Source organism: Lissotriton vulgaris, chromosome 1_1, assembly GCF_964263255.1.
Source record: "Lissotriton vulgaris chromosome 1_1, aLisVul1.2, whole genome shotgun sequence".
Classification (NCBI taxonomy): Eukaryota; Metazoa; Chordata; class Amphibia; order Caudata; family Salamandridae; genus Lissotriton; species Lissotriton vulgaris.
Window position 1 is genome coordinate 2,139,155,975 of NC_141685.1, and position 8,281 is coordinate 2,139,164,255.

Here is an 8,281-nt window from a genome sequence, read left to right on the forward strand (position 1 = left end):
GCTAGGGGGCTCATGTAGACGTTGAAGAGGGTGGGGCTGAGTAATGATCCTTGTGGTACGCCGCAGATGACTTCGGTGGCCTCGGATCTGAATGGGGGGAGCCGGACTCTCTGGGTTCTTCCGGTGAGGAACAAGATGATCCACTCCAGTGCCTTGTCTTGGATTCCGATGTTGCTGAGGCGCTGCACTAGGGTGCGGTGACAGACAGTGTCGAACGTTGCGGAGAGGTCCAGGAGGATGAGGGCCGCTGTTTCCCCGTTGTCGAGCAGGGATCTGATGTCGTCAGTGGCTGCGATGAGGGCGGTCTCGGTGCTGTGGTTGGCTCGGAAACCGGACTGCGAGTGGTCGAGGGATCCGTTTGTCTCGAGGAAGGCTGCAAGCTGTCTGTTGACGGTCTTCTCAATGACTTTGGCGGGAAAAGGGAGGAGCGAAATAGGGCGGAAGTTTTTGAGGTCGGTGGGGTCCGCTGTTGGTTTCTTCAGGAGCGCGCTGAGCTCGGTGGGCTTCCAGATCTCCGGGAAGGTGGCGGTGTTGAAGGAGGTGTTGATGATGTCCCGGAGTTGGGGTGCAATGATCGGCCATGTTGAAGACGTGGTGGGGGCAGGGGTCGGTTGGTGATCTGGAGTGGATGGTGGAAGAACGAGGCGAGTGAGTCGCAAAGGTCTTGCGAGGGAGTGATGTCGTTGTTTCCGGCGCTGGGGTTGGAGAGCTCTTTGACGATGCTGAAGAGTTCCTTGCTGTTGTGGGCGTTGTTGTTCAGTCGTTCTTTGAATGCTGTCTTCTTGGTGGTGCGGATCAGCTGGTGGTGTTTGCGGGTGGCGTGCTTGAGGGCAGTCATGTTGTCTGTGGTCTGGTCATTGCGCCAGGCTTTCTCGATGGTGCGCCAGTTCCTTTTGGAGTTCTTAAGTTCGTCGGTGAACCAAGAGGCTTTATGCTGCTGGGTCTGCTGGGAGGGGTTCTTCAGTGGTGCGAGGTTGTCTGCTCCTGCCTTAAGTGATGTGTTGTGATGTGATGCGTTTATCACATCAAGTATAACTGGCGACACAATACCCAACTAATATAATTTCTCCTAAATTAAATATTTAAATTTTTTTTTGAATGGTTCAAATGTAAAAAAAATTCATTGAATTTATATTTCTGTTTAATTTGGAATATTACAAATATCCTAAAATAAACAGCATAACTAAACTCCCCCATAAAATACAAAAACATTAACAACATTATCATAAAATAATTATTTCCAAAAATGTGGCAGCATCGGGGGCCTGGATTTCTACCAGTAGGCAATAGGCAATGATATCCCGATTGGCTACCAATAGTGCCGTCCCCAATAATGCTCGATCGGCATGCGTCCCTCCCACACCCTCAAGTACTCCTAATATGATTAACAGCAGGGATAGGTCTAGGTTGAGGTTTAAAACACCAGAGAGATCAGATACCACCCTGTGCCAGGAGAGGATGATTAATGGACAGGACCACGCCACGTGACAAAAAAATCAGTTGGAGCGTGGGAGCAGCAGAAACATGACGGGTTGGGAAGTAACCGAGTTCGGTGTAGCCTGGGGAGAAATAAGCGGTATGTAAGTAATATGTTTGCACTAGACGTGATCGTGAGGATATGGTACGTACCTAGGGGGCCATGAAGGCATCTCACCAGTCATCCAACAGGGCTAGCCGTCCCTCGCAAAGCACCTTGAGTGCTGTCATCATGTCTGGGGCATCAATGATTAATGTTCGGTAAATTTGGGAGACTTCACCCCTACCCAATACCCCCATCATGACCTACACTTCCACTGGGTTGAACTACAGAATTGAGGTGTCTAAAGAGATGTGTGCTCGCAGTGCATGCCATAGTTGTATGTATTTATGGAATTGTGTGCTAGACAAGGAGTACATCTGTTGGTACGCCCGAAAGGAAGACATAAGGGTACCCCTCCATAATTTCCCAGCAATGAGAGTTGAATGACATCCAATTGGCTGAACCATTCTAGAGAAGCCACCTGTTTTAAGCAGGTACCATTCCACAAGGGAGTCTGTTGTGTCAGTTTGGACCACCACCCAGTGGGCCACTCTCCACTCAAGAAATATCAAGTGAGTCACTTCAGGGCCCGAGATGTGAATTATGCCACTGTAGAGCATTGTCATGACTCGGGGGAAACCCAATATGTGAATCTACAACTTAAAAGCTGGGTCGGACAAGCTATCAGTGAGCCAGTCATTAATAATCAAGAGCTGGTATTCCAGGTGATACAGGTAAAGGACATGCCTAACCATCCATCATAGAGGGCACGTTGACAAGTCCAGAACGCCAAGAGGGGGCTAGAGTTATGCCAGATTAAGCAGCTTGCCACAGGATCCATCTCCAGGAACCAGTGACGGGAAATTATAAGCAGGAAGTTCTGAATGAGATGAAGAAATCATGGCAAAACCATCATCTTGTACAGGCATAATTTTCCCATGATGTTCAGCGGGAGCTTTTGCCACTTTTTAAGGGCCTCTATGATTTTAAGGGTGAGAGGTGTAATATTAAGGGACGTAGGGCCCGATTCACAGAACTAACTTAAGACAAAATCCTAAACTTACTACCATTTTGGTATTCACAGAAGGCACTTACTCATTTTGGTATTCACAGAAGTTAGGAGTCCTAACTTCAGGACTCCTAAATGCCTTCTGTGAATACCAAAAGTCTAAAAGTTAGGATTTTTCTCAGTTTAGGAGTTAGGACTCCTAACTTTACTACTCCTAAACTGAGAAAAATCCTAACTTTAAGACTTTCGGTATTCACAGAAGGCATTTAGGAGTTCTAAAGTTAGGACTCCTAACTTCTGTGAATACCGAAATGAGTTAGTTAGTTAGTTCTGTGAATCGGGCCCAATGTCATTGCTGGGTCCAAAGAGGCCTGGAGCCCCAAGTATCAGAAGTTAAGATGACATATCGGGATGGACATTTGCCAGCCCATGCTGTCCAGCAAGAGAGCTAGGGGTACCAGCACAGATTTTGCGGGATTAACCAGCAATCCTGATGCGTCCGCAAAAAGACTCAAGATCCGAAACAATCACGGGCTGCTAACAGCTGGATTAGCTAGGTACAGGAGGATGTCGACTGCGTACAGTGCTAGGCGGTTCTCATGCCCCACCGACCATTCCCATCCCTGCACTTGGGCATCACTAGGGATAAATCGTACTATGGGTTCAATGACTATTGCAAAAGCATTTGCAATGCAATAGGTCTCGCATTTAAGCATGTTTGAGCTATTGGCATTGTAAATGTCATTGCCTTTTATTTACATAGATAAAAGGCATTGTCATTTACATTGCTAATAGCTTAAACTCTTGCAAATGAGACGCATATTGCATTGCAAATACTTGTTATTTATTTGCGATGGAGCCTCTTGGTTTTTGTCGGCATTTTCAGATGGATTCACACTGCGCAATTAAAATCATAGGAAATTTAGTTGTTTCATATCTGTAACCACCTCTTTGTGCACGCACTTTGGCAATCGTTAACACGTAGTTGAGAATACCACCATTACGGCATACTCATTGTTTGCTGGCTAAGCCTTCTCTCCTCATCAAACTCTTCACAAAAAATAATTACGATTGTCTGGCACTGAGGGTCAGGGAGCCACGGAGGCAGGTGGTACCAGTGTATTTAACATTCTTTTGTGAACGTAGTTGAAATCTTTCCCATTGAAGTGGAAAACTGCACACACGACTTTTTAAACAAGCTGCTCCATTACAAGCACTATTTTGGTTATTTTGGTTATACTTGAACAAAAAGCAAAGGCTTTTTCCCTATTGGGACCCACTAACGGCAAAGTGTTTTTTAAAGCGGGTGAGGGACGCACAAGGAGGGTTGATTGTTGGGGCGGAAGCAACATGGAAGGGGCGGGGGACTGACAAAGAGGGTGGGGGGTCTGGGTGGGTGGGGGGCTGACCGAGGGTGAGGAGACCTACACAGAGGGCGGAGGGAAACGACACAGAGGGAAGGGGAAGCAAGAAGGAGTGTGGCTGGATAAGTTTCCAACACTGAGAGGCAGCAACGTGGATCATGGGGAAGAAAAGAAACACATGGGGGAGAAGAGAAACACATGGGCGGGAGAGAGAAGCATGGAGTGGGCAGAAGTACACGAGGGAGAGAGCTAGAACCAGAACGCTGCCTCCCTCGTGGTGTTATGGGGCGAGAGGATGGGGCTAGTGTGTTTATGTATGAGGGTGACCCTTTACCAACTCACAAACATGCTTCCCCCAGCATCACCCACAGATTTCTCAACCACTCCACACAATTTCGGCCCTTTTACCCCGGTTCCGATGGAACTCATGTTCGTGGTGAATATGCACTTTCCGGACACAGGGGATCCCGCACGCGGACAGAGTAATAACGTGCTGACTCATTGGCTGGGTATCCACCAATCAGTACGAGTGATGCCAAGAACACGTGACCTCATGCCAGAAGAAAGCAGGGATTCCGGGGTGTGATGGTGTTCCCGGGAGAGAGCAGGCAAGGCATAACGGTGTGAGACATCCCGTAGCAGCACAGCAAGAAAAGAGCCAGGTGAGTGGGGGGTGAGTGGGGAGTGGGGGGGGTGCGCATGTAGCTGTGTGTGTGCGTGTGTAGCTGTGTGTGTGCGCGTGTGTAGCTGTGCGTGTGTATGTATATGTGTGACTGTGTGTCTGTTAGCTGTGCGTGTGTCCTGATGCAATGTGCCTGCGTGGGTGTATGTATGTATGTGTGTGTGTGTGTGCGTGTGTGCGTGTGTGCGCAATTTCGAATGCCTGACTTGCTCTGACAGTAGGACAGGGGATGTGCACGGCGCCGGGCTGGGCGTGCGCGCCCACGAGGTCAAATAGCCAAGGAAAAGCGCGTGCACATCCCCTATCCTCATTCCAGGCAAACCCACAACAATAGGTCTTTTGCTGGAGCAGCGCTACGCACTGCTTACACCAGCGAGACCTAAAAAATGCGAGGCACGGAAGTCATTAGGCGCGATCACAACAACACATCTGCAGCACAGATCTGCAGCGCTCTGGAGAGTCAAGTGCGTGCCACTTGCCTACAAAAAAAAAAAAGCGAGTGCAACTTGCCTAAAAAAAAACGAGACACGGAAGTCATTAGGCGCGATCGCAAAAACAGATCTGCAGCGCCCTGGAGAGTCTTCACACGTGATGCAAGCCCGACTGCAGAAGCGCGTCCTCGAGATGAAATCGCCGAGGTGAAGCGCGTAACCACCCCCTGTGCCCCATTCCCGGCAAACCCACAACAATAGGTCTTTCGCTGGATCAGCGCTTCGCGCTGCTAACACCAGCGAGACCTAAAAAGGAGAAGGGACACAGGACAACACTGACGGATATCACGCCGTATATGGAACTCGTCTAATACTGCTCCATAGACCTGGACTCTGGCTGTTGGATTAGAATAAAGAACTTGCAGAAGGCCGCAGAACCGGGGTCTGAATCTCATCTTCCTCAGCACAGTTGGCAGATATCCCCAGTCCACGGTATCGCAAGTCTTTTCAAAGTCAATCAATAACAGTGACAAGGGAGGGGAGGGGAGGGGAGAGGAGGTGGCGATGCACCAGCGCCACAAGACGGTGTCTCAGGCAATGTCTCATACTCCTTGCAGGCATAAAACTGCATTGGTTAAGGTGTATTAGTGACCACAGGGCGTAAATGGGAGGCAATAACAGTAGCAAACATTTTAATTTCACAGTTTATGAGTCTGCTCAAGAGAACAATGGGAGAGGCGTTTTAGGAATAATGACAATTGTGTTGTGGTCAATCATTCAGTGGGAGGAGCCTACTTTTGCTGCTTCATTGTAAAGGTTCAAGAGGTGAGGGACGAGAATGTCATGAAATTTAGCATAACATTTTATAGGATATCCATCTGAGCCTGGCGTTTTTCCAAGTGCTATTGATGGAGCAAGGAGTCAAGAAAATGAAACTTGCTTGGAGAAATCCTTTATTAACTCTTACTAACTGTTAAATTGTAGATGAGACAAAATGAACACACCAGACACCGACATATGGGAAGAAAGATTTTCGCATGCTTAATTAATGTGGAATAAAGTGCAACGCGACTAAAACCCGCTTTAAGTTGAAAAAACGCTTTGCCTATGTACAAACCAGAATTACGTAGAAATAACGTGACGCATTCCCTTTGAGAGGGAAAAACTCTCACGCATGTGCAAGAAGGACTAACGTGGTTGTGAGACACCGCATGCCCGGCATCAGCGTGCCTGAACTTAAAAGAAAGCTGCTGTTGGTAATGCTTTTGCTTTGAAAAATAATAACAACATGGGATAGAGTAGAAGTGGGTGGTAAACAGTGAGAATTATAAATTTAAGAAAATAACATTTGTTTATGATTCTTTTAATAATAGTGTGCATTTGGGCCGGTTATGCCTATGACAAAAGGAGAAAATGATGCTGGATGACAGTGAGTCGCGCATGCTCAGTGGATTCGTAATGTGATTTAATGACCGGAAACCTGAACGGCTGTCAGAAACCAAAGAGAGAAGACGTGGGAAAGAGAAGACCTGTATCACTCGTCCATAGAGCCTGTATTGAAAGTTTATTTGAAATGGCAACAATATGTGTATGGGAATCAAAATTATGAATGAGCTGGGTTTGCAGGACAATAGTACCTTAATAAAATTGAATATGTTAGCATAGTGGGATGATACTTCCCTAGCCATGGCCAATCATATTCTGTATTTTACTAATATTTGCAACTATTGAGGGTGGGACATGTAGAAATAAAGACTATAACTAGAGTGACTTTAGAAGTTATTTTTTCAGCGTTGTCATTCGAGAGAGAGGCGAGAGCTGCTGCTGTTGGGTCGAGACAGAAGAGAGAGCAGTCTGTGAAGATGCTCATCCATATGACAGCCTGATTAGACTTGAAGATTGCGGAAGAACATCGAGGAGGGAGAGAGTGTAAGAGAGGGATGCACCCTAATCTGTCGGATTTGTAGAGAAGTCTAGTAAGTTTCTGCCCTGTCCTGATCCTGTCCTATAGTCTTTGACTCCTGATTCGAATTCAGGGATCCCCCACCAGTCCTTTGGCCAGAGGGGTGGTTTTCAGTATTTCTATTAGGTAAATATTATTCTGTCTCATAATTTGCATATTCTTTTGCAAATATATTTTGTTTTATGTCTTTTGTCTCTTCATCTTTCCACTCTTATGCATTGATGTTGTTGAGTGAGTTTTGTGTCAATGGATGTATTTGCTAAATGAATTTTTCTCTCCCATAAGAAGAATGATGGAGTTTACACTGCGAATTTGTATTAATGAGCATTTAATTGATGACTTAAAATTTTAGATAAAACTTATAAATCTTACTCAGAGTCTGTGGCTATTTCACTGAGATCTGTGAATTAGTTAGATAACTGTTATTATCACCATCAACTAACTCAACTAATGGTCCATCCTCCACCACAGAGGAAAGAGTATTGATCTGTGAAGGATTAGTTAAGTATTAAATATTGTTCAAAAATTTTGTTTGAGACTACAGAAAGCTTACTAATCCGAAATTAAGCAAATTATAAATGTTGAACCCCCAGCGGAATTTGCAAGGGAGTGTGGATGTGCATTTGGGTACATTTTTATGGACCCCATTGAGATATTTTGCTTGTGAGGTTTTCATCCCTGGCCTTCCCCTGGATCACTATCAATGCAATGGCATGAGTCACCGCCTCACCCGTGATAGGCTCCTCCAGCTCTTGATGCTTGGGGTCCAATAAACAAGACAGCAGCACCTCGTTTAGAAGGGGAGCATTGCATCTCTTCCAGAGGACACGGGGATGCCGCATATAATGATGCATAGTAGTCGGAAAATACTTGAGTGATGGCTGAAGAGGTACAGTGGGTCTGGCCAAGCCCATCAATCATTTTCAGAACAACGCTATTGACCATGGGCCTGGAATCCAGCCAATACAATAGCTTCCCATTTGTATACCCCAACCTGTACACCCGTGCAATAGATGTGCACCAGATGTGCTTCGCCGCCTCCAGGGAGAGAAGTTTTGTTTCCTCCTGAATCAGCCCCAGTTCTCTGGTGACGTTGCTGTGTGGTACAGTAGTAAGCTGCAACTCTAGATTAAGGGCCTGAGATTCTATTTATGTAACATGGTGGTCTCTTGCTCTCTCTTTTTCTCTGAGGATACCCTTGGTGTGCCCACCTACTTTTGCTTTACATGCCATCCAAAGGCTGCCCGGGGAATAGACAGACCCATCATTCTCTTGGATGAGATGTCGTGGGTTTTGTCCCGAAGATGCCAGGC